The sequence below is a fragment of the Monodelphis domestica genome, chromosome 4 (assembly GCF_027887165.1).
Source record: "Monodelphis domestica isolate mMonDom1 chromosome 4, mMonDom1.pri, whole genome shotgun sequence".
NCBI lineage: Eukaryota > Metazoa > Chordata > Mammalia > Didelphimorphia > Didelphidae > Monodelphis > Monodelphis domestica.
The window spans coordinates 368,396,179-368,423,101 of NC_077230.1; the positions used below are offsets into that span (position 1 = coordinate 368,396,179).

General features: G+C 52.7%; 1 protein-coding gene and 1 long non-coding RNA gene across 12 annotated transcripts in view; one reads left to right on the forward strand and one right to left on the reverse strand.

The window, feature by feature from the left end:
- The window catches only part of ADGRB2 (adhesion G protein-coupled receptor B2), an 81,287-nt gene extending 79,568 nt beyond the window's left edge, over positions 1 to 1,719 (reverse strand). For 3 of the 11 annotated variants that reach the window (XM_056795247.1, XM_056795246.1, XM_056795245.1), the window contains exon 1: positions 1,359 to 1,716. The gene's annotated coding sequence lies outside the window, so the exon portion shown is untranslated. Of the gene's footprint in view, positions 1 to 1,358 lie in introns of all 11 variants that reach the window. The other 8 variants (XM_056795250.1, XM_056795256.1, XM_056795244.1 and 5 more) reach the window with 5 other exon arrangements.
- A 7,999-nt stretch (positions 1,720 to 9,718) lies between these two features.
- On the forward strand, positions 9,719 to 22,875 carry LOC130453859 (uncharacterized). Its single transcript, XR_008911489.1, has 2 exons — positions 9,719 to 10,030; positions 22,650 to 22,875. It is a non-coding gene; the product is annotated as an uncharacterized LOC130453859 (long non-coding RNA).
- Positions 22,876 to 26,923: the final 4,048 nt, after the last annotated feature.

The following is a 26,923-nucleotide window of genomic DNA, read 5'->3' on the forward strand; positions in this document are numbered from 1 at the left end:
GCTGGGCAATGATGAATGAGGAAAAGGCCCTGCCAATGGCTGGCTCCCTCCCCAGGGCTACCCCTCCCCCCATTCCCCTTCCTGCCAGGAACACTCTGTCTCTGGCTTGGAGGGGAGGGGGCTGGCATTAGGGTGCATTGGCTCCATTCTCCCCAGTATCCTAGGACCTACCTGCCTGCCTCCTCAGCCCCCAAGTACACTCCTAGCAGCTCAGAAACTCCCCCCATCTCTTATTGGCATCAGATCTTGCTACTCTCTGGAGGGCATTTCTGCCCACTGGCCTACAAGTGCCTAGGGGAAGCATGGGAAGCCACCGTGCCAATTAGACCCACACTGCAGGTGGTTACATCCCTATCTAGGCAAGGGAGGGCAGGGAGGGGCTAAGTGCCTCCAGGTCCTCATTAAAGCTCCCTAGGAGCTGAGAGACTCTCACCAAAGGTCCTGCCCAGCCGCTCAGCACCCCCTCCCCAAGGGAGAGTATATGGCCCTGTAAAAGGGGGAAGATGACTGTCCTCGGCCCACGTGGGCCCCTCCACCCACTGATGCCGACTGGCACCCACTTAAGGCCAGAAGCCTCTGAGGGCATGCTCAGTGCTAACCCTGATCCTCACTCCGGTGTCAGGGCTGAGTTCGAGGAAGGAGCCCCGGGCTCCTGAACAGAAAGGGATCAATCAGGAGGGAGGGGGGCCCTAGAGGAGCAGAGGACCCGGGCCACCGCCGCTCGGGCCACCGGCAGGGGACGCCAGAGAGCCGCCCCCGCGGAGACCGGAGGTCGGCCTCGGCAGCTCTCGGCACTTGTTCTCTCTCCCCGCTCCCCGGCCAAAGTTCCCAGCCGGTCCCCCGCGGTGAGTCAGGCCACACCAGCCCCCGCCCCCGGCCCCCGAACTCCGGGCCCACCCCGCCTGGGCGCCTGGCTCAAAGAAGGCTTTGACGGGCATCCCCCGCCGCCACCACCTCTCCCCATCACCACCACCCATGCACAGCGCGGAGAACTGCGGAGAGCGCCCCCGCCCCGGTGCTGGCTGAGCATCCTTGGACCATGGACTCCCGGCATCCCCGGACCCCGGACTCCCGATTCCCCGCCACATCCCACCACCGCCACCACCACCACCACTACCCCAAACACACACACCCAAGGCGAGAGAAAGCGGGCCGCCTGCAGGGTAGAGGCCAGCAGGTTGGGGGAAGGGGCGCTGGGCTTCCGATCTCCCGGTCCCCCAGTTCTGGATGGAGAGCAAGAGGAAGGGAGTCACTGGGGGAGGGGCAGCCCCAGCCCCAGGGGAAGGGGAAAGGGGAAGGGATGGGGACTACTCTTGCGGGAGAGCGGGGCAGCCGAGGCCCGGCCAGCACGCACTCACCTGGTCGCCGTCAGTAGGAGTCGGGGGCGGCCCCACGGCGCAACTTTGCCATCAGGCCGGGGCGGCTGAGGCTGGGGAGGGCGCGGGGCCGGTCCCGGGGGCAGCCGGGGCGCCCGCTCGGGGAGGGGGGGCAGGAGGTGACGCCGAAAGCAAATGTAAAAAGGTTCTCTTTTGAATTAGAGAGGGGAAATGCAAAGCGCATCAAATGCAAAAAGAAGCGCAACCTCGCCCAGGGTTTAAAAGCTCGAAAGGTGCAGTCGGGCCCCGGAGCAGCCAGAGGAGCCGCTGCCGCCGCGGGCGCGAGCAACTAGTGCCGGGCAGGCTGCGGGCACCGCCGCCGCCGCCTCCTGCCCCCTCCTCCTGCTGCCGCTGCCGCTGCCGCCGCCGCCGCCGCCGCCACCGCCCGGAGCCCCGAGCTCGGAGCCCGCCCGCCCGCCGCGCGCTGGCATGACTCGGCCCCCTGCCCGCGCCCCCGGCCCCGCGCCTCATCCGCTGGCGGCCGCGCGGGGTTCGTGGAGTCTCCTCCTCATCCTCCGCCGCTGCTGCCTCCTCCTTCTCCTCTTCCTCCTCCTCCTCTAGGCTGGGCCCGTGAGCCGGGGGTGGCCGCCGCCGCTGAGGCTGCTGCTGCTGCTGTCGCCGTCGCTGCTGCCGCCGCCGCTGCCGCCGCCGCCTGTGCCCGGGCTCCGCTGCCCGCAGCGCGCGCCGGGGCTGAGTGACAGCGCGGGGCGGGACCACGCGGCTGCGCGAGACCCGGGGACGGGGGAGGAGGGAAGAGAAGATGGAGGGGCTGGGAACCGAGGGAGGGGGGAGCCTCTGGAGAGGGGCAGAGGCGGTGAGCGCCGGGCCTGAGTGACAGCTCTGCGCGACACTCTGGGAGGAGGGGTCCGCGGCTTCCCGGGCGCCCGGCTTCTCTGGGGAGGGGGAGGGGAGGGGGTTGGGACGGCGCGCACCGCCTTCTCTTAAGGGGGAAGCAGACCTCCGGGGCGCGCGCGCCGGCCTGCAGGGCCCCCCACCCACTGGGGGCTCGGGCGCACTGCCCGGAAAGGCTCCCAGTCTCCCCCTCCCCTGCACTTCTCGCCCCTGCTCCGCAAGATTTAAGGTGACCCTGGGGTGCTCCTCGAAGAGTATGGATCAATTGCCTCGGGGTACGCCCTCCTTGCCCGGAGTACCAAGCATGTGCTGGCATGTTTCATATGTCCAGCGAATGGAAGCCTGTGCCACAGGGTGATTTCCCTACTAAGTGCTCCTGGAGCGTATATGTTCCATGCGGGTACCTCACGCTGGCGACGGGTGTGCCCCGTTGCGGGGAGAAGTTGGAGTCTAGAGAACGGGAGACACTGGCATTAGGGCATTAGGCCTCTGTGGGGAGGGGGCAATGCCAAGGTGCCCCGTCCAAGCCGGAAAGGGTGATATTCTGGGAGAGCTGCTCAAAGCCTAGTTCCCTCTATGCTGGCTGCCCATCCCCCATCCCCAGGGGGCTCATCACTCAGTGGCCGCCTCCTGGTGGTTTGTGGTGTGGGCAGCAGGCTGTGGGCCAGGGGAGGAAGGCTGGGGGGGGGGGGGGGGGGGCTCACCGCTGCGGCCGGGCCAGCCATCGAGGCCAGAGACAAGTAGGTTAATCATATGGATATGAGAGGAGGAAGCTGTGGTCTGGGAAGTGGGAAGGCTCTGGGCATCGCTGGGACCAGCGGGAGTGATGGCTGCAGCAGGGTGGATGGGGTTAGATTATGAAGCCTTTGAACAAGTGAGCAAAAATCTCTCAGAACTGCTAGGATTCGTTTGGCTCCTGCCTTGGACCTCCCCCTTACCTCCAATCCACTAGATCTAGCTGGCCCCTTCAACCATCAGCCGCAGAACAGGGAGAAGCCCCCTCTGCCCTATCCCTGAGACTTAAAGCAGGATCCAGGGAAAAGAAGACAGACAGAGATCTACCTGTGTTCATTCCAGGGGCAGCAAACTGCCCTGGGCACTTCCCTACAGGTAGGCCCTGCACACTAAGAAGGGCATCTCTTATCTCTCAGCAGACCTAAGCTTTCTGACCTAGGTCCTCCCTGGAAACAGACAACCACTTTCCCAGGAGCCCCTCTCCCTCCTCTCTCCTTGCAAGGAATGCCCCTTGAGGGTGAAATGTGTTCTCTGAGATGAGAAGAGATGTTCTCCGAGATGGAAAGCGATTACCAACCTTAATAGAAAAGGAACCTCTCCCGTCACCTTAAAAAAAAAAAACTATGAAGCTGGGCTGAAGGGGGAGGAGGGATCCCAGTTCCTTGCCCAGGCTGGTGCCCACAGGACTTTGTGTCCCTCATCTGGCCCTGGGAAATGAGTCCCTCAAAATCCAAAAGGGTGTTTGTTGTAGAGGATCTTGGGATCTGTTTTCTGGAATCTCTCTCAGCCCCACTACCTCCTTGCCTTGCAGATGAGAGCCTCCTCCCAGAGATGGTCAATGAGATATTTTAAGGTCCCCCTAGAGAAGGTTGTGTGGGAGGAGAGTAAACCCATCAATCCTCAGATTATACCTTTCTCCCACCCCATCCACTGACCCCCTGAATAGCCCTTACCTCCATTCTAGCCTGGGAGTCAGGGGACCTAGGACTAAATCCCAATTGTGCTGCCTATTCTCTGGGTAGTCCCTTCTGTGGTTTGAGCCTTTTTCCTGCCACATGAAATAAAAAAGTGAGACTAGATCTGAGGGTCCTCTCTGACATCCTATCCCTCTCAGGGTATCTCCCAGGGTGCCAAGTTCCTTTGGCTCCCCTACTCTCAGTCACAGAGAGTGGGAACATCGAGTCAGCCAATGATGGGGTCAGACCATGTTCCCAGTTCCAGGTGGATGAGGAATAGAAGCATCACCACCCCTTCTTGGTCCCATCCCCCTCCCTGACAGAAGGCTAACATTTTTGTCTCCCTGATCCTCCCCTTAGGAATTCCTTGGGAAAATAGAACCCAGGAACCCAAGGAAGTAAGAATCTTGGCCAAAGACCTGTCCCCAGGACAGTGTGTAAGCCCTGAAAGTGCCAAGGGCCAGTTTGAAGGCTGGGGCAGAAGGACAAGCTCAACTCTTGTCCATGTCATCCATCCTGAGCCATGATGCTTCTAGTGTAAGTACATCCTTCCCATGCAGCATTTCCACTGGGGATGGGTCTGAAAGTGATCTCTGTATCTGCCCTTCCCCACACATGGATACTAAAAATCTCTCCCTCCCCCCAAAAATGTGTGAATGTATTTTTACATATTAGAATAAAAAATGGGGCCAGGAGCTCCCAGAGGGAGGCCATTGACTCTTTATGAATATTCATAAAGATTAATAAATATGAGGCTGGGAAAAGAGACAGAGATTAAGAGAGACTCTGAGACTGAGAGATCTCCTGAGACAGAAAGACTCAGAAACTGGGAGAGATCCAAAGCCTGGGAGATATGTGGAGGCTGGGAGCAACCTCTATCTCCCCTAGTAGACTCTTAGCTCCAAGAGTGCCCATGGTGGTGGTGTGTATCTTGGTGTCTCCCTCAAGGCTGAACAAAGACCTCAGCACCCAGAAAGGATTTGCTAAACAGTGTTGAATGAATGAATGAATGAACAAATGAGGGACCAGAGCAAGAGACCAGAGAAATACAAGAGAAATTCCTCCCTACCTTTCTCCTCCATCTCCCACCAAAGTAAGATCCTTGAGGACAGGACTGCTTGTGGTTTCTTCCTCTACACAATGGCAGAATCCAAGGCCTTGTACCCAGTAAATGCTGAATAAATGGTTGAATGAATAAATAAGTGAATGAGTGAATGACTGGTGAGAGCCAGAAACTGGGGCAGAGAGAGGTACCATACTCCAGATGTGCCACAGCTGGATCCTGACCCATTTCCCCCAAGAAAATCTGCTACAGGTGGAAGGATCTGGCTCAGTCAGCATAGTTCTTCCTTTCTCATTCTCCCTCTTTGGCCTCTATTGCCCCATCCATCCTTCCTCCAATCCCTGGCCAACCCCCTTATTCTTAGGCCCCTCCCCAGGAGAATACTATCTCCAGAGCTTGCAAAAACTCTGCTGCCCTTCCTGGGGCATCTGGCAGAAGAATACTCCATGACTCTCTTTTGGGGAGAGGGGCAGCTAGCTAGAGGTCTAAAGGGTGGGAAGGATCTCTGGGCTCCAGGCAAACATAAAGCATAAAGAATTTACATTAGCCCTCAGGAGTGCCTTTGAAGCTCTCCTGCAAAACCCACCCAGCTTCTCCTCAAGTCTCCTCCCCAGGGAATCCTTAAAGCCATTTGGATGATAAAACCACCCAGGATGACTTGGAGTAATTAAAAATCATTTCCATATTCAAACTTAGCTGATTGAGGCCAAATTGACTTTTCTAATGGCCCAAGGGGGAGGGAAAGGGAGAGGAGAGGAGAGGAGAGGAGAGGAGAGGAGAGGAGAGGAGAGGAGAGGAGAGGAGAGGAGAGGAGAGGAGAGGAGAGGAGAGAAAGGGAGTCAGAATTGGGAGGGGGACATTCCAATCAAAATCAGGCATCATGGGCCTAGAGCAGAAATGGGGGGCGCTGCCCTTTGTCCCAATGCCCTCTGGCCCCCTGGGCTCTATAGGCCCTACCCCTTCAGCCCCATAGGTGAGAGGGCACCGTACCAGATACTCTAGGAACAATTTCCCTAGAGTTTCTAACCAGCTAGACCCAAAAAGTAGGGCTGGGCAATGCCCAGTTGGGGAAAGGAAGAGCCCTTAGTTCCTACAAGACATCTGCCTGGCACAAGTGGGTTGGATAGATGGACAGATGAGGATGAAATAAAGAGGAAAGGGGAAAAGAGAATGAATGAATGAATAAGAAAAAGAAGATAATCTTCCCCCAGGGGGCTAAAGGAACTGAAGCTTCCTTTCTATACCCTTTCCTTCCCTTTACCCTCCCCCAGGCTCCTTCCCTGAAGCCCCTGGCCTGGCCTAGGCTGGGCTTCCTTCCCTGTGGGAGGAGGTCTCTACAATGCTTCATTGCCCTTTAAACAGATTAGAAAGTGCTCTCATTTTCTTTCCCATTATTTATTGGGCCTAGGGCCTAGGCAGGTTTCCTTCCTCAGGGGCCTGGGTTGGCAGGAGGGGTTTGAAAGCCAAGCACATCTTCTGCCAGGCTCCCTGCCCAGTGCCTGATCCAGCCCCCGTTCTCTGCAGTCCCCATTTCCTTCCCCCCCCCAGGGGCATTTCATCCATACCCCTGCCTCCAGAGAGGCCCTTCCTCCCCTCCCTGGACACTGAGTTTCCTGGAAAAGGTGCCTAGCAGACCTTGCCAGATGGAATGCCTTTCCCCTAGTCTAGCCTCCGTTCCTCCTTGCAGGGGAGGGAGTGCAGGCCAATAGGCAGAGCTGTTTGAGCATTAGCTATTTGATGCCTGGAGCAGGGGGAGAAGTTCCAGTAGGTAGGATAGGTCTTTCCCCTGCCAACCTGTGCTGGGGGTGGAGGAGGCCATCCTGCAGGATCTGGGGCAATGTCTCTGGGCTCCAAAACCCGAGACCCCCATGATCAAAAAATGTTCTCCGCAGCCAAAAAAGGAGCTGTGGGAATCTGACTGCAGATCAAAGCACGCCAGCCTCCACTTTATTTCCTTCATGAGTTTTTTTATTGTGTATGTGATATGTGTCTTCCGTCACGACATTGAGAAGATGGAAATACATATTGCATGAAAGCATTAGTCTAACCTATATCAGACTGGTTACTGCCTGGGGAAGGAGGGAGGGAGGATGAGAGAGAATCTGAATCACGAAATGTCAGAAAACAATTGTCAAAGATTGTTTCGACGTGTAACTGAATAAAAAATAAAAGTTAATAAAAAACAAAAGACGAGATGCCTGCCCCCATCCCAGCCAGGGCTGAGGAGAGGCAGGGGGCTGACCATGATGACCCTGGGGAGACCCTGGAGCTTGGATGGAAGATCCGGGCCTAGAAATCTTGGTGGGTGTATATCTCTCTCTCTATCTGTGTGTGCATGTGGAGCAGTGTGCCCCTGTGTCTGTATCTGTGCGTTTGTGTGTCTCCGTGCAGAGAAATTGAATTTGGATCCATTTCTCTGTTTCTGGCTCATCTTCAGCTGCCTTCTCTCTCTCACTGTACTGCTGCTCTTCCTTCACTGTTTGCGTGAAACACACACACACACAGACCCACAAACAAACTTGGGAACACGGAGGCTCAGACACATCCTTGTGGCCCTCCCTTTCTCCAAAGAAAGGCAGTCTCTCTCCTCTGCCTTTGCGGGGTGGGGTGGGGTGGGGAGGGAAGCAGCTGGAGAGAGCAGGACCCAGGAGTCCTACCTTCCTGCTGAGCGGCCAGCACTGGGCCGGAGGGGAATCCCTCGGGGGAACTGGGGCTTAGCGGGCAGGGAGGCTGCCTCCCCTGGGCTCCTCGCCACCTGGATCCCTCCCCAGGCAGGCATCTGGCCAGCCAGGCTGGAGCTGGAATGGGGGATCTTCATTCTCTAGGTGGAGGGCTGAGGGGGAACAGGCAGGTATGGAGGGGGGCAGAGAGAAAATGGGAGCAAAAGAAGCCAGCACTATTTAGCCAAGGGAAGAGAACAGGGAAGGAAGAAATGATAGCTGTCTAGAAGTATTTGAAAGACTGTCATGTGGAAAAGGGATTAGCCTTGCTCTGCTTGGCCTCAGAGCCCAGAACTAGGAGCCCCTGTTGCAAGTGACAAGGGAGGGAAGATTCTTGCCATACAATAGCGAGTTCTAAGCTGTGCTTGGGCCAGGCTTGGAGGAGTCTCTGGAAAGAGAGTGAGCTCCTCATCACACTCACTGCACACAGGACCTGACGCCTGGGCCGCTTTACACTTCTTCCTGAAGCCAGCTCCAGGCCCCCGGAAGTGAACTCGCCTGTTTCTGGGGCTCCCATCCTAGGATCCAACCCTAGACACCTCCAACTTCCTGTCCCATGACGCATCCACTCTAGCAAACTGGCCATCTGCCTGTCCTCCACACCCACTCCCTCCTTCATCTCCCTGGAACAAAACTCCTTTCTCTGGGCCCCTTGCTCTTAAATGTGCTTTCTGCCCTTAAACTCTTAGAGAGCAGGAACTATCTCATTGTTTCATCTTTTTTTTTAACCTCTTACCTTTCATTCTAGAATCAATACTGTTCCAAGGCAGAAGAGAGAGGTAAGGGCTAGGCAATGGGGGTTAAGTGACTTGACCAGGGTCACACCGCTAGGAAGGGTCTGAAGCCACATTTGAACCCAGGATTTTCCATCTCTAGGCCTGGCTTTCAATCCACTGAGCCACCCAACTGCCCCCTCATGGCTTAATCTTTGTGTCTCCATCACTTAGCGTGATATCTGGCTCATAGTAAGCACTTTAATTAATGTTTTTTCATTCATTCATTCCTCAGAGATACTGTACAAGAGAGCTATGCTTAGGAACTAGCTGGGCTGGATGATCTCTGACAGATTCTAAAGCTGAGGTTCCAGGATTCTTTTTGTGGAAGCTGGAGACAGACATCCAGGGCAGGAGGGAGGGACAGGAACAGGCCCAGCCAAGAGGACTTCATCATAGCCATTTCACCAACGGCTGCTAGGACCGCCATCACACCAAGCCCCCAAGACCCTTCACCACTCAAGGCTGGCCTTGAAAGCCTCCCCCTGGCTCGGACGGCGGAGCCCCTCCCAGGGGGAAGGATCCTTCCCCCCCACTTCCTCTAGGACTTCAGAGAAGTCCATCCCCCCCTCCCCCTCAGATACTGGGACTCCCTCCAGTCTCTGAGATGCCTCGACCTCTTTTCCAAAAAGGATTTTAGGAAATCTCTCTCCCGTGATCATCTCCAGCTGTCCCCCAACTCCCCCTCTGAGCCCTGGGCTTCCACCTGGGTGAGGAGACCTCCCAGTGCCCCATTTCCCCTCCCCAATCCCATCCCCCAGATCCTCCCTTTCCCAATCCTCTCCCCCAGCAGCCTCTCTTCCTCCACCACCCCCTCTCCCCCTAGGGGCTGGGTCTGCACTGAAGCGACAGAAAACAATTTATTTCCCAGATTACGGATAATCTTCCCCTAGACACCTGCTTCCTGCCCCCTCCCCCCTCCCGGGCCCAATCCCCTTCCCAATGACCCGCTGGCCATTTTTCTGAGGTTGTAAAGCAGAGTTGGGACTGGAGAGGGCTGGGGTTCAGTTTAGGGTTCAGGTGGGGTGCCAGAGGGGAGGTTGGAGGGCCACACAAAGTATTCGAGTGACAGTGAAGATGTGGGGGCCGGGACAGAATGCTGACGGCCCAGGAGGTTTGGGGGGAGATAGGGGAGTTCAGGGAACAAGGGGGGCAGTATTTGGGGGGGAGGTGAAAGAATGGCCTTTCCAGCTCTTTCCTGAATGGGACTTGGACTTCCTCTTCCCTCTTCAGACCTGGGAACGGGAAACATCAGCCCCCATCACACACCCCAAGGTCATGTGACTGGGGGCAAACGAGAGTTCCAAGGGTGGCAGGCTCTTCTCTGGCCCTGCCCTTTGGTGCCTAGGCTGGGTGTGGGAACAGAACGCCCCAGCTCGGCCCTAGAGATGAGCTACCCTGGTAAAGATAAGGCAGGGGAGAGGAATGGGGAGCGCCCCAAACCTTCCTGGGGGGACCCTGAGGGTCTAGGATCTGGGGGGCCGCCCTGCGCTGATGGAAGGAAGGAGGCTGCTCCCCAATTGTGCTGTGGGGGCGGTGAACGCTGAACTCACCGGTAAGAGAGTGTGGGTGTGTGCGTCAGTGTGGGGGTGTGGAGTGTGGGTGTGCTTGGCGTGTTGTTTGTTCTCAGTGTCGGATGCCCCGGTTCTGGCCAGCGTTTGTGGCGGGGTCCGCAGCTCGGGGCGCCTACTTTCTAGGCTCCTCCCCCCGGCCCCTTCCCTCTCTCCCCCGCCCCATCTTACCCTTTTGGAGTCTTCTCCTTAAGAGAGTCTCTGCCCTTTTCTTCCCCAAATCAGTTCTAAATCTCGTCCCGTCCCACCCCCCTCCTGGGCTCCCCCCCCCCCCCCTTACGCCTTAGCCCCTCCGCGGCGGAGGCAGCGGCCGGGGGCGGCGTCCCAGGTTCCTGGGCTCGGAGAAGGCTACCGCAGGAGGGGCCCTGCCGGACCTGCCGCCTCCGAGCGAGCTTGGGGCAGCGGAGGGGGTGGCAGCCGCCCCCGCCCCCGCCCCCGCCCCCAGGAGCTCATCCCGCAGCCGGCACACCCGGGAAGCCCCCGCTCCCGGAGCTGGTTTCCAAAGGTCGCCCCTGGAATGAATTTTAATTTCCGATCTGGGCAGCCTGCGGTAATTAGACAGGATGAAACGTGGTGATTCCGGCTGGAGCAGCTGGGGATCCGAGGCTGGCCGACTGGGCCAGGGAGCAAGGGGAGAATTTGAATTTCAAAGGCAGCTGGGCAGTGGGAGTGTTTGGGGAAGAAGAGCGCGGTCTTTCCATCCCCCAGCCCCAACAGCCCACCCGCGGGACGCCCCGGCCTGATCCCGCAGTCCCTCGGCCATGCCCTCCGTACGTGGGGGCACCGGGGCCATGGCGCCACTCTGGGCCCAGCCCGGGGGCGGGGTCAAAGGGGAGAGTGCCCCTCCCTCTGGGCCAATGGGATCGAGGTCTAGGTGGGGACCCCACCGAGAGACTTCCTTGTTTGTTCCCTTTGTCCAGACCCAGCTCCATCCGGCACTAACCCTTGAACCATCCTGCCCCTCGGGGCTCTGGCAGGGCAATCTAGGCAAGACAGGGCAAGGCGGGAAGGGGCCTGGGCATCCAGGTCAAAGCTGCCATGGAAGCTGAGGACTGAGGGCCACGTCCTGCTCGGGTGCACCGCTCCCCTCCCTGGCCTCCCGAATGGGCACTCGGGGAGCCAATAGCCGGAGAGGATGGGCTGTTAGGCGGGGAGCTGCCACCCTCCAGCGGGCACAACCCATTTCACGCTCCCAGGGTCTCCAAGGGGGAGGAGGCGGGGAGTCATCTGTCTTAGATAATGGGGCTCTCACATACTTGGTGCTTTCACAGGACAGGCACCACCGGGGACACAGGCTAGAGTCCAGGAAGGACTTCCCACTGCCGACTGCCAGCTAAGCAAGAGCTAAGCTCCGACACCACGGGCAGAGCCGACAGGGCCTTCGCCAGGAGAACATTGGGACGGGCACTCAGCGTGGTACCGTGGAAAGAGCTGGCATGACGCAGAGGGCGCAGGTTCCAATCCCAGCTCCTTCTCTTCGCATCCCCAGGAACTTGGGCCAGTCGTCCAGCCCCGTGGGCCGCCAGGGCCTCTAAGTCTAGTCCTGCTCTGGGTCCTCTCACTGCCAGGGCAGGAGAGACTTTCTGTTACGTCATATGATCACATTTTGATATAACAGTCAGAAGAGGGAGAGGCCTCAGACCACAGAGTGTCAGAGCTAGGTGGGAGCTTAGAACCCAGGATGTCAGAGCTGCAGTGGGGAGCTTAGAACCCAGGATGTCAGATCTGGAGTGGGGAGCTTAGAACCCAGGATGTCAGACCTGCATAGGATCTTAGAACACAGAATGTCAGACCTGGAGTGGGGAGCTTAGAACCTAGGATGTCAGACCTGGAGTGGGGAGCTTAGAACCCAGGATGTCAGACCTGGAGTGGGGAGCTTAGAACCCAGGATGTCAGACCTGGAGTGGGGAGCTTAGAACCCAGGATGTCAGAGCTAGGTAGGATCTTAGAACACAGAATGTCAGACCTGGAGTGGGGAGCTTAGAACCCAGGATGTCAGATCTGGAGTGGGGAGCTTAGAACCCAGGATGTCAGACCTGGAGTGGGGAGCTTAGAACCCAGGATGTCAGAGCTGCAGTGGGGAGCTTAGAACCCAGGATGTCAGATCTGGAGTGGGGAGCTTAGAACCCAGGATGTCAGATCTGGAGTGGGGAGCTTAGAACCCAGGATGTCAGATCTGGAGTGGGGAGCTTAGAACCCAGGATGTCAGACCTGGAGTGGGGAGCTTAGAACCCAGGATGTCAGAGCTAGGTCGAATCTTAGAACACAGAATGTCAGACCTGGAGTGGGGAGCTTAGAACCCAGGATGTCAGACCTGGAGTGGGGAGCTTAGAACCCAGGATGTCAGAGCTGCAGTGGGGAGCTTAGAACCCAGGATGTCAGATCTGGAGTGGGGAGCTTAGAACCCAGGATGTCAGACCTGCATAGGATCTTAGAACACAGAATGTCAGACCTGGAGTGGGGAGCTTAGAACCTAGGATGTCAGATCTGGAGTGGGGAGCTTAGAACCCAGGATGTCAGACCTGGAGTGGGGAGCTTAGAACCCAGGATGTCAGAGCTGCAGTGGGGAGCTTAGAACCCAGGATGTCAGATCTGGAGTGGGGAGCTTAGAACCCAGGATGTCAGACCTGCATAGGATCTTAGAACACAGAATGTCAGACCTGGAGTGGGGAGCTTAGAACCCAGGATGTCAGATCTGGAGTGGGGAGCTTAGAACCCAGGATGTCAGATCTGGAGTGGGGAGCTTAGAACCCAGGATGTCAGACCTGGAGTGGGGAGCTTAGAACCCAGGATGTCAGAGCTGCAGTGGGGAGCTTAGAACCCAGGATGTCAGATCTGGAGTGGGGAGCTTAGAACCCAGGATGTCAGAGCTAGGTCGAATCTTAGAACACAGAATGTCAGACCTGGAGTGGGGAGCTTAGAACCTAGGATGTCAGATCTGGAGTGGGGAGCTTAGAACCCAGGATGTCAGATCTGGAGTGGGGAGCTTAGAACCCAGGATGTCAGACCTGCATAGGATCTTAGAACACAGAATGTCAGACCTGGAGTGGGGAGCTTAGAACCTAGGATGTCAGATCTGGAGTGGGGAGCTTAGAACCCAGGATGTCAGATCTGGAGTGGGGAGCTTAGAACCCAGGATGTCAGACCTGGAGTGGGGAGCTTAGAACCCAGGATGTCAGAGCTAGGTCGAATCTTAGAACACAGAATGTCAGACCTGGAGTGGGGAGCTTAGAACCCAGGATGTCAGACCTGGAGTGGGGAGCTTAGAACCCAGGATGTCAGAGCTAGGTCGAATCTTAGAACACAGAATGTCAGACCTGGAGTGGGGAGCTTAGAACTCAGGATGTCAGATCTGGAGTGGGGAGCTTAGAACCCAGGATGTCAGAGCTAGGTAGGATCTTAGAACACAGAATGTCAGACCTGGAGTGGGGAGCTTAGAACCCAGGATGTCAGAGCTAGGTAGGATCTTAGAACACAGAATGTCAGACCTGGAGTGGAGAGCTTAGAACCCAGGATGTCAGACCTGGAATGAGGAGCTTAGAACCCAGAATGTCAGAGCTGGGAGTGTGTGCTTAGAACACAGGATATCAGAGCTAAGAGTAAGCTTAGAACACAGGCTGTCAGCCTGAGGAGGAACTTTAGAACCCAGAATATCAGAGCCACAGGAGGCTTAGGTCATAGAATGCTAGAATATAAAATTAGAATGTTAGAGCTGGAAGGATTCATCCAATCTAATAATAGCATTTATAGAACACCTACTGTGTACTGTGCTAAGCACTTACAAATACTATCTCATTTGATCCTCACAACATCTCTGGGGGATAGGTGTTACTATTATCAGCTCCTTTTATAGCTGAGGCAAACTAAAGTTAAATGACTTACCCAAGGTCATATGTTCAGGGAGAGGCTAACTTCTGGTTTCGTGGTTCTAGGCTCAGCACTCTCATTTTAGAGAGGAGGAAAGTGAGAACTCTGCAAGAAAAGGGTCGAGGTCATACAGTGAGCCAAGTAGCAGAACTGGGTGTAGAACCCAAGCAGGACACCAGATTCCTCATGCTGCCTTCTGACCATGGATGGTTAGAGCTCTGGCAGGACTTCCTAAGCAGTTTCTTCCTAAGCTTGTCCCTGGCAAGATCTCCTTTCCACCATAGAAGCCCTAGCTAGAGGCAGAGAGGACTCAAGCTTTGAGTGGCTAATACCCACTCCTGGGCCTCTCCTCCATGTCCCTCACCTCCAAGAAAAGAGGAGGCCTTAAGCAAGAGACCTAGGACTATGCTCACAGGCTGGGAGGCCATCTCAGCCATTTCCCTGCCCCAGGGGTCAGAAGGAGACCCTCAGCCTCCAAGGGAGGGTGCACCTGATCTGCTGAATACTCTGAGGCGAAAGGGAGACAGCATCTCAAGCCTAAGGAAAAGCAAAAGTAAGGAGGTGGGAAATGAATCAGCAAGTACCTTCCATATGCTAGGAAAGAATAATCCCAATGGCTTGGTGTGTAGAGTGCATGGTAGGGGGTGACATGAGAAGAAACAAGAAAGGCATTGGCCCTCCAGAGGGACAAGGAGCAGGCTTGAGCAGAAAAGGGTCTGTGAACATGGGTACTCAAGGAAGCTTATTCCAGCAGCCTGTGAAGGATGGCTTGGAAGGGGAGAGAACAGGGGTGAGTGATTAAAATACTATGACAGGGGAAGCTGGGTGGCTCAGTGGATGGAGAGCCAGGCCTAGAGATGGGAGGTCCTGGGTTCAAATCTGGCCTCAGCCACTTCCCAGCTGTGTGACCCTGGGCAAGTCACTTGACCCCCATTGCCTAGCCCTTACCACTCTGCTGCCTTGGAGCCAATACACAGTATGGACTCTAAGATGGAAGGGAAGGGTTTTTTTAAAACCCAAGATGTCATTGGTGACCTTGGAGAGCATTTTCAGCAGAGTGTGCCATGAAAAGACTGCTGGGGGTGGAGGAGCGAGCAGGTGATAAGTGGAGGAAGTGGGTGGAGGCAACTCTTTCTGGGTGTTTGGCTGTAAAAGGGAAGAGAGAGAAGGAAGGACAGCTGGGGGGGAGGGGCTGAAGAGAGACTGAAAAGACTGAAGATGAGAGGTGAGCTATGGAAGGAGGGGAGGGGAGGGAGACTGTGAGCCCTCTTCATCAGAGGCCGAAGGGGAAGAGAGAAAGATGTCAGCCAGATCAAAGGTGAGAGGGCAAGGGACAGGGGTCTGAGGAGAAAGGTCCTCCGAGACAGTTCAGTTTGCAATACAAATCCCTTAACCCTGCTTGCCTCAGTTTCCCCATCTGCAAAATGAACTGGAAAAGGAAAATGGCAGACCGCTCCAGTATCTGTGCCAAGAAAATCCAAAATCAGATCACAGAGTCTGAAAAATGACTGAACAAGAATTGTCAAATGCTTAGAGGGATATCTAATACAATGGAGAGAGCTCCAGACCTGGAGTTGGAAAAACCTGGATTCAAATCTGGCCTCAGACCCTTCCCAGCTGTGTGACCCTGGTCAAGTCACTTGACCCCCATTGCCTAGCCCTTCCTGTTCTTCTGCCTTGGAACCAATACACAGTACTGGTTCCAAGGCAGAAGGTAAGGGTTTGTTGTTGTTGTTTTTAATGATACTGAGACAGTTAGGTGGCTCTGCGTCAAGTGCCAGACCTGGAATCAGGAGGTCCTGGGTTCAAATCTGCCCTCAGATACTTCCTAAATGTGTGACCCCATTGCCTAGCCCTTGCAGCTCTAGTATTGAGTCTAAGGTGGAAAGTAAGGGTTTAAACAACAAATAACCCCCCGAAAAGCACTTAGCATAGCAGCTGGCACTTAGTATTAGTTGCTTCTGCTACTACTGTTACTATTTCTACCGCCGCTGCTGCTGCTGTACTGTTATTAATTATAATTATAATCGTTTTACAATAGAGACAACTGAGGCCAGGGAAGAGCAGTCAATTGCCCATCACATTCTGAACCCAGCTGTCTTCCCCCTTGCAGGGCTGCCATCCTCATCCAAGGTGAGGATGCCTGGATCCAGGAGTTGCCCCACCATGAAGGAGATGTTTGGGGGCCCCACAGAAGGGGGGGTAGGGGACAAGGGAGGGCGGAAGGCTACTGAGAGCAGGGACCATGGCTTCAGGCAGAGATGGAAGGCGAGCGGGACCAGATCCAGAGATGGGGTGGCAGGAAAGCTCAGGAGGGGAGAGGAACTGTGCCTCCCCCACCCCCTGCCCCGAAATCTGGGGGCTTCTTCCCTCAGACTAGGGACTCTCTGAGGGCAGGGAGTGAGCCTCCTCTTTCCTCTGCCTTCCCTCCTAGAGCTCTTCCCCTCTCCTAGCCCCAAGGGATTGCATTCGGATTTCGTGTCAATGAGCAGACAATTACATGGGTAAATTACATGGGTGCTTAATTTGGAAGCAATAAATACATCTCCATTGGCACAGAGACCCAATTCCCCCAGGCCCAGGCCCACCATGGGGGCCCCTCAGGAGGACCCTGGGAGAGGCCTCTCTTAGGACCTCCCTCCCCACCACTCTCGCAGTGAAGTTCTAGACAGTCCTTTGGGCTGTCCGGAGCCTGGAGCCAGTGAGAACTTCTTTCCTGACTTCCTGTGTCCAGAACTGAGCGGAGGGGACAGAGAGGTGGGGGGCGAGAAGGGGCAGGGCACAGGCTCGGATGGGGTCCAAACGTGGAGGACCAGTGGGTGGGGGTGGGCTGGAAGGATGGAGAGAATCTAGAAACTGAAAATAAAAACATAATTAAAAAAAAAAAACCCTTGGCCACAGGAAGTCAGGAAAGGCAAGGCTTCTGCTGCCATCACAACAGGATGTTGGCTGAGCTCTATAGGACAGAGACGTGGCCCATGTCGGACAAAGATGTGCTCTGATTAAGCGTGTCCCTATATATAGGTTCTAGGTGTGTTCACACATGTTCCCTGATGATGCATGTTCTAATCCCCACTGATCAGCTGGTGTGGTCATCTAAGAGAGAGTACGTAGAAATACATAGGAATATTATTAATTTCTATACCATAATTTACCTTGCGATGGTTGATTAAATATCTTATGCGTTAGAAGGGGGAAATGCTTCAGGAGGAGGTAGGCTTTAAAGGAGGGAGGCTCTGTCTAGGTAAAAGAAAGGAGGGAGGAAATTGTAAGGGGAAGAACAGTAAGGAAGGCTAGAATGCAGGCAGGAAAAGGGCAGGGTGGGATGGATGACCTTTGTTGAGGATGGGGAAGAAGGTGGGGAGTTTAGAACTAGTTGGGGGAGGCCCTTGAGTGCCAAGCTACGGAAGCTGGATTTCCACCCCTACCATGAGCGATGGAAGCGGGCATATATGACTCCTGCCACTTTTCCCACCATCAACCGATTGTTCCTTTGTAGCTCATCAGTCCAGCTTCCTTATTTTGCAGAGATTCAGAGTGGGGAAATTAATTATCCAAGGTCATTGTTGTTGTTGTTCAGCCATTTTCAGTTATGTCCTACTCTTCATGATCCCATTTGGAGATTTCTTGACAAAGATACTAGAATGATTTACCATTTCCTTCTCCAGCTCATTTTTTTAAACCCTCACCTTCGGCCTTAGAATCAATGCTGTGTATTGGTTCCAAGACAGAAGAGGTAAGGGCTAGGCAATGGGGGTAAAGTGACTTGCCCAGGGTCACATAGCTGGGAAGTGTCTGAGTCCAGATTTGAACCCAGGACCTATCTCAGGGCCTGGCTCTCAATCCACTGAGACCCCAGCTGCCCCCTGTATTTTTCTTCTTAAACCCTTACCTTCATCTTAGAATAAATACTGCAACTTGATTCCAAGGTTCCAAGATTTGAACCCAGGACCTCCCATCTCTAGGCCTGGCTCTCAATCCACTGAGCTACCCAGCTCATTTTGCAGATGAAGAAACTGAAGCAAGCAGGGTTTAGTGATCTGCCCAGGCTCACATGGCTAGAAAGTATTTGAGGCTAGATTTGAACCCAGGAAGATGAGTCTTTCTGACTCCAGGCCCAGCACACAATCCACTGCACCACCTAGCTGCCCAAGGTCACAGAGGTCCTAAGTGGTAGAATTGGGATTTGAACCCATGTCCTGGGCTCAGAGAGACCTCCCCAAGTTGGAACACGTAATATCCAGTCTCAGGGCTAGTGAAGAAGGAGAAGCTAGGCCCTCCTTCCCCCTTCTCAGGCTTATTACCTAATGCACAGAGAGAAGGGGCAAACATCCTCCTCCACACAGAATCCCAGCATCACAGAATAGCACAGCTGGCCCTCCGGCCCCACCCACCTTGGACCCCAAATCCTCCTCAGCTCCATCCCCTACTCTTGGGCAATCCGGCCTCCGACTTCCCACTGAGGGGGAGCTCACTACCTCCCAAGGCAACTCATTCCACGTCCAGATGGCTCTAATCATTAGGAAGGGCTTTTCCCTGATAGCAAGCCTAAATTCTCCTCTCTGCAACTTGCCCCTCCTTGTTCCTAATTCTCTCCTCTGGGGCCAAACAGAAGCAGCCTAATCCCTCTTCCACCTGACAGCCTTCAAGGCCTAGAAGACAGCTCGCAAGTCTTTTATTCTCCTGGCTAAACACTCACAGTTCTTTCAGCCCATCTTTGCACAGGGGGTGATCAATCTCCAGAGCCTTCACCAGCCTGGCATAATCCAAGTCAACAAACAACTATGAAGAGACCTACTGTGTGCCAGGCACTGGGCTAGCTGCTGGGGGTACAGAGACAAATAAAAACAGCCTCTGTCTTAGTAGCCATCCTTCTGCTAGGGTAGGACAGGGAGATCAAACATGAAGCTTGGGAAGGAAACAAAAAATGGATTGGTGCCAAATGATTGCAAGAAACAAAAAGAAATCAAGGGGGAATCCATCAGGAAAGACTTCGGTGAAGGAGACGGCACTTGAGCTGGGTTTGGAAGGAAGCTAAAGATTCTGCAAAGAAAAAAATAATTCTGGAAAAATGTAAGGATTCTGCAAGAGAAGGTGAGGAGAAATTATGGGATCATGGATTTTGAGCTGGGAGCGGCCGTTGTTTAACCAATGAGGAAACTGAGGCCCATGGCAGAGGCCAAATTTGAACCCATTACTCTGGAGCTGTGGAAACACTGTGACACACTATGGTTCTTGCATGTTCTAGGCTTAGAGAACCATTTGTGCAAAGAAAGGCACAGAAGAGGACAAAGGAACAGTCGATTTGAAAAGAATGGAAAACATTTTTTCCCCTTGTCAATGCCCTTCTTCAGATTTGGCACTCAGATCTGAACATGACACTCCATTCAGGGGCCTGGCCAGCGCAAAGGATGGTGGGATTCTCACCTCTGGCTTCCTGGGCATTCTGCCTTTCTCACTGAACCTAAGGTCAAACTGGTTTTTGGATTGTTGTTGTTTTGGGGGAAGGGGTTGGCTGGCACACCACCAGCTGGCTCACATTGAATTTTCATCTTGTAGTGTTGATTTTAAAGGGGAAACTGAGGCAGGACCCTTGAGGCAGCAAAGAACTCAACATGAGTCAACTGTATGAGTGGTAGTCCAGAAGGCTAAGCAGCCCCATGTTCTTTAAGCATCGTGGATTTCACTAAAAAGACTATTTCCTCCACAGAGGCAGATCACAGGCTTTCCATGCTTTCTTTAAAAAAACAAAAAAACAAGAGGGCCGTTGGGTAGCTCAGTGGATTGAGAGCCAGGCCTAGAGAGGGGAGGACCTAGGTTCAAATCTGGCCTCAGACACTTCCCAGCTGTGTGACCCTGGACAAGTCGCTTGACCCCCATTGCCTAGCCCTTCCTGCTCTTCTCCCTCAGAACACAGTATTGATTCCAAGATGGAAGGTAAGGGTTTAAAAAAAAACACCCTTATCTTCCATCTTAGAATCTTAGAATTGGTTCCAAGACAGAAGAGCTGCAAGGACTAGACAATGGGGGGTCAAGTGACTTGCCCAGGGTCACACAGCTAAGAAATGCCTGAGGTCATATTTGAACCCAGGCCTGACCTCCCTTCTCCTAGGCCTGGCTCTCAATCCACAGAGCCACCTCACTGCCCTCCCTGCAGGCCTTCTTAGTACTTTACTGAGTTATTCTGATATCGCAAACCCCTCACCAGCTGGCCAATCCTTATTGAAGCCTCAGGAGAGACATCTTAGCCAAAGTTAGGGAGGTGATCATCGGTCCCAAGATCCTCTGCCCTGTGCAGACCATTCCTGGATTATGGTGTTCAGTTCTAGGTACCATATTTTAGGAAAATCACTGATGAATCCACTGAGAGTTGAAAGGAGGAGACCCGGATGGGACGGGCCTGGAAAATAAGCCGTACAGCCTTTGGTTCAAGATCTAAGGATGTCTCTCTTGGAAGAGAGAAGATGGAGATGGGCCATGAGAATTGCTTTCAAGGATTTGAAGGGCTGTCATGGGAAGGAGGAATAATATTTATTCTGCTTAACCTCAGGAGGCAGAACAAGGATCAAGGTGGCCGGGGTAAAGAGAGACACAGAGAGACAGATTTAGGCTGCATATAAAGGGTAAATCCTAGTATTGATTTATTTATATAATATGTTTCAGGACATAATATTGATTATAATAGAGTAACTGATATCATAATATATAACACGATATGTGGTGATAGTTCAGTCATGTCAGTTATATCCAACTCTTCAGGAATTAGTTTGGGGTTTTCTTGGCAGAGATACTGGAGTGGTTTGCCATTTCCTTCTCCCAACTCATTTTACAGATGAAGAAACCGAGGTAAACAGGGTTAAGTAATTTGCCCAGGGTCACCCAGCTAGTAAGTGTCTGGGGCCAGCTGAGAACTCAGGTCTTCCTGACTCCACAGTCAATGCTCTATCCACAGAGCCATTTGACTACCTCCCTTAATAGGATATGGTCCTTTATAATATCCCATTCCAAGAGGAGAATGAATGGATTGTCTTGTGAGGTAGTGAGTTTCCCATCACTGAAGCTATTCAAGTAGAAGCTGGGTGACCACTTGTTGTGGACATATTGTAGAGGGGATGACTACTTAGACATAAGTGGCAGTAGATCATCTCTCATGCCCCTTCTAGCTCTGAGATCCTACTATTTTATAGGATAATAATAATAATTAGCATTTATATAATAGGACCAAACTTATAAAGCTTAACATACACCATTTCATTTGAGTCCCAAACCCCAGCAAGGAAAGTATTATAGGAGACAGTGGGAAGAAAATTTACTTTGGAGTTGGAGAACCTGAATTCAGATCCCACTTCCCATACTAACTTGTGACCATGCACAGTCCCAGAACATCCTTGGTGTTTTTTATTTTAATGTTATTATTCTCATTTTATAGATAAAGAAACTGAAATTCATAGATTGAATGAGTTGCCCTGGTCATATAGCTAAGGATCAGGGGAGATTTGAACCTGGGTCTTCTTAATTCCATGTCTAACATGCTTGCTAAATCTATTTACTACATTATATACACAATATACATAAGAAATGGATAGATGGACAGACAGACAGATAGATAGATAGATAGATAGATAGATAGATAGATAGATAGATAAATGGATAGATGATGGATAGATGGATAGATGAATAGGTAGACAGACTGATAGATGGATGAATAGATAGATAGAAGAATGGATAGATAGATAGATAGATAGATAGATAGATAGATAGATAGATAGATAGATGGATGGATGGATAGGTAGACAGATAGATGGATGAATAGATAGATAGATAGATAGATAGATAGATAGATAGATAGATAGATAGATAGATGGACAGGTAGATGGAGGGATGGATGGATAGATGGATAGATGAATAGGTAGACAGATAGATAGATAGATAGATAGATGGATGGATGGATGGATAGGTGGATGGATGGATGGACAAATAGGTAGACAGACTGATAGATAGATAGATAGACAGACAGACAGGTAGATGGAGGGATGGATGGATAGATAGATGGATAGATGAATAGGTAGACAGACAGATGGATGGATGGATAGGTAGATGGATGGATGAACAAATAGGTAGACAGACTGATAGATAGATAGACAGACAGGTAGATGGAGGGATGGATGGATAGATAGATAGATGGATAGATGAATAGGTAGACAGACAGATAGATGGATGAATAGATAGATGGATGGATAGATAGATAGATAGATAGATAGATAGATAGATGGATAGATGGATAGATGGATGGATAGATAATTGGATGGATGGATGGATGGATGGATGGATGGATGGATGGATGGATAGAGAGATATGTGGATGGGTGGATGGATAAATAGATAATCACAAGGTACAATGAGGAAAGAAGAAGAATCAAGGCAAGAAGAGAACCAACTGGGGCAGCCAGGTAGCTCAGTGGATTGAGAGCCAGGTCTAGAGAGAGAAGGTCCTAACTTCAAATGTGGCCTCAGAAAAGTTCTAGCTATGTGACCTTGGGTGAGTCACTTACACCCCATCCCCCATTGCCCAATCCTTACTACTGGTCTACCTTGGCGCCAATACTTAGTATTGATTCTAAGACAGAAGGGTAAGAGTTATTTAGAAAGAAGAGAATTAATTAATCCCTGACTTGAAACAATTAAAGTCAAACCTGGCTGTTCTTCCTCTAACTTCATTTCCCTTTTCTACCCACAGAAGAGTTCTCAGCTGCCCCTTGCCCATCCATGGATGTCACCCACCAGAGCACAGCTCTTCCTGAAATGGATATTCCATCTCTCTGCCAAGATCAAGGCACAGGAGAATAAATATAGATTCAGAACTGGAAGAACCTAATACAGCTCCATCGTTTTACAGATGAAGAAAGTGAGGCCCAAGAAATTAAGTGACTTACCCAAGGTCACACAAAGAGCAAGCACCCGGGTAGGCTTTGCAACTAGGTCCTCTGACTCCAGAGTTAGCATCCTTTCCCTTGATTTCCATATGGTCTCCTCTAGTACCTTCCTCAAAGAGGTGTGAGCTTCAAATGAGTCCCAGGTGGATCGTAGATTGGATTCTGGCAGGGACCTCTGCTGAGGACAGCTTCCTGGAGGGCAGGGTCAGGACAGATGGAGAAAGGAAGGGAGGAGGGAAGCTCTGCTGAGACAGACACAGCCCTGGCCTTGAAGGCAGGAGACAGCCCCAAGCTCTTTTTCTTGTCTCACCGCTTACTGCTGATGGGTTTAGTTGGGTCCTCCTCACTGTGACCCTATTTGGTTCTTTTTGGGCAGAGATACTGGAGTGGTTTGCCATTTCCTTCTCCATTTTATAGATAAGAAAACTGAGGCAAACCCCGGTTAAGTGGCTTGGCCAGGACACATGTCTAATAAGTGTTTGTGGCCAGATTTTAACTCAAGAGGCTGCGTCTTCCACACTTGGGGCCATGCACTCTAACTGTGCCACCTAGCTGCCCAGGGTTACTAGAGATGAAGCGTTCAAGGCTGGAATTGAACTCAGGTCCCATGGATTATTGGCACTCAACTCCTCTTTGGTCTGCCTTCATCTCAGGTTTTCCCTTTCTGATCCATCCTTCACCTCGTGGTCAAAGTTATGGTGCTGAAGCACAGGACCAAGCAATGATTCCATTTCTCAGGAATCTTCCGTAGCCCTGTAACCTCTAGACGAAAGACCTCTTTGTTCCGTAGAGCATTGTACCTGGAATCAGGAAGACCCGAGTTCAAATCCAGCCTCAGATACTAGCTGTGCAGCTCAGGGCAAGTCATAGAATCCTGTTTGCCTCAGTTTCCTCATCTGTAAAATGAGCTGAAGAAGCAAATGGCAAACCACCCCCAGGAACTTTGCCAAGAAGACCTAAGATCAGGTCCACTGAACAATACAACAACTACCTACATGGGAGACAGGAAGAGAATAGATGGAAGGGAATCGAAAAGGGAAATGCATTAGCAGCTAAGGGGACCAGCCTGTGGGAGATGGGGGTTCAAACTGAGATCTGGAGGAAGCCAGGGAAGCTTGGAGGCAGAAAGAGCCTCCAATGAGGATGTAGCATCTCTGAGAATTTCACGAGCTGTTAAGAGGTTCAGTGACTTGACCAGGGTCAGTCAGCCGGGATGGGAGATAAGTAAGACTTGAACCCAGGTCCCGGCTTTGAGGCTGCGTTTTCTAAGAGTTCCACCAATAGGCTGCCTCTCCCTTATTAGCACTCACAAATGAGGCTCTCCATAAATGGTTATTGATGGATGAATGGGCTGAGTGTACGTCTACCTGGAGGCCGGGCCAGGGGACTCTCTGGCGAGCTCCCTTCTCTGACCCGGGGCCCATCGCTCATGTTAATTATAGGAAAGAAAAGGAATCCTTCGCGAGGACGTTTCCAGACTCCTAACAACTGTGCTATTAGGCTGATAATGCTCTGAGAAATTGTGCGTGTCTCTCCCGGATTGTCTCCTGAGCCCAGGAAAGGAGGGAGCAGAAAGCCCACAACGACTTCAGGGTTGGAGATGAACACTTGGGGTCTAGCGCTGACTTGGCTGCTATGCCAGCGACTGGACAATCTAGAGAAAGCCCCGCCCCTTCGCTTGTGCCTCAGTTTCCCCACCGATCAAAGGGAGAACCAGTGATTAGATAACATAATCCCCAAACCCCCATCCAGTCTCCCCAACCCAGGCCAAGTTCTGGTTCACCCGTGTTGGGGTAAAGGGTGCAGAGAGGGAAGAGATCTTACTTGGAACACACAATTCCCCTCCATCCGGTCTTCTCCCAGCCCAGGGCATGGACTAAATGTCAAATGGGAAGAGCCTGAAAAGTCATCTACCCAAGCAAGAATCTTCTCCACAATACTTTCAATGGGTTGCCCAGATGCTACTTGAACTAGAGCTATAACTAAGGCAGGGCAGTTGGGGGTTTGATCCAAGGTGCTAAAATAGGAGGGGGTGGACAGCATTTGCAAGCACAGATTTAGAGCTGGAACTAGGACCTTAGAAGTCACCAAGTTCAATCTCCTCATTTTAAAAGTCAGGAAATTGGCCAGAGAGGTTACCAAGTGATTTGTAAGTATGTGATCTGCCAAGGTCGCTCCGTGGCAGGGCTGGGAGTTAGCCTCCTCACTACCTCCTAGCTTAGTGTTTCATTAATAAGAATCATTCCCTCACACAAGAAGCTACAAATCAGAAGGCAGAGCTCGTCCTTACCCTGCTCCCACTCCCTCACCCCCCACCAGGATAGGGAGGTGTCGTTATCATATCTCAAGTGCCTGACTTGGAATCAAAAAGACCTGAGTTCAAATTCTGCCTCACGCTTTTTTACTTCATTGTGACTCCATTTCTTCATCTGCAAAATGAGGATGATAACAGCAAAGTCACTGTAAAGACGACCTCCGATGAGATAGAAAGGTCCCAAGCCAGAGTTGTCAGTGGTCTCCATCTCTCTCCACGGACTGGAAACATAAAGACTTGCTCCCCAGATTCTCCATCGCCTTTTTGAAAAGACCTTCAGAGATGGGGAACTCACTACCTCCTGGGGTAACCCATTCATTGCCCTCTTGGAATCACTCTAGAGTCCCTCCAAGGCTCGAGCCCCTGTCGTGAGCCATTCACTAGATATAGTTCCAGTTCCCCAGCTAAGAGCTTCCCCAAGTTGAGGCAGAGCCTAGAGGATCTTGGGAAGGAGTGTCCCAGGAGGTGTTGGGCGGGGGAGGGGGGGCAGGTCGGAGAAACAGCAAGGACTTTCCAGCCTAGAGCAATTACTCCTATTTTTCTAGCACTTTGGGTGATAGGAAATAATGTGTGACCTTTCTCCCATTTGGCCATCACAAGAACCCCCCAGAAAACAGGGAAGGAATGATGTTCCCCATTTTGCAGGTGAGGAAACTGAGGCTTGGAGCGATAAAGGCCACACAAGAGAACAGCAGGGACTCAGTTCTAGCCCTCGGACCCCCAGGCCTTGTGCTCTCGGCCCTCTGTCCTCAGGAAGCACACCTTCTAGGAGGGAGCACCCCGCGCTAGTCAGGAAAGGCAGTGGCATAAGAAGGGTAGCCGGGGCTCCCCCCTCCGAAGAGAGGGGGGGAGGGGAGGGTGGCCCCAATCATTGATCTGGACGTGGAGTTGGTCCCCGTAGAATGGGAGCTCCTGGAGGGCAGGACTGCTTCCGTTTTTGTCTTTGTACCCCCACTTCCTCGCCCAATGCTGGGGAACACAGAGAAGTGGTGGTGACCCGCCCCGAGCCACCACATTTAGAGCTGGATTTATGAGCACCACAGATGATTAATAATCGCTGGCTGATTGATTGATTGGAGTATTGAATGAATGGATTGAGCATGGAGCCTCGCCTCCAGCTTGGTGGTACAGTACATAGAGTCCTGGGCCAAGAGCATAAAAGCCCTGAGTTCAAATCCAACCTCAGACACTTACTAGCTGTGTGGCCATAGAGGAGTCACTTCACTCTGCTTGCCTCCGTTTCCTCGTGTATAAAAGGAGCTCGAGAAGGACATGGGAAAGTACTCCAAGTGTCCTTGCCAAGAAAACCCCAAAGGGGATCACAGAGAGTGGGACGTGACTGAAATGACTGAACACAGACGTAGCCTCGGTCCCACCGGGTTCACTGTCCAAATGCAGCCTCTCAACCAGAATGCTTTGGCAGCGGTGGTGGAGAGACCCTAGAGAAGGAAGCACCCAGCGGCAGAATTCGTGGGCTAATCAGATCAGGGGCAGCCAGGGGCAGTGCCACGATGGGCAAGCCCCCGTGGAAAGCAGGGTCTGGCTCTGTCCTGGCCCAGGTCCTGCCCTGCCCTGGAACAGATGGTCAACGAGTCAAGAGTAACAAGCACTGATTATGGGTCTACTCGGTGCCAGGCCCTGCGCTAAGTGCCGTGCCACAAGGAACGGCAGACGACAGTCCCCTGCCCTCAAGGAGCGCCCCGGGTAACAGGAGAGATGTTTCCTCCTTGAACCCTTCCTTCCCTGTGTCCTTCCATCAGGGTT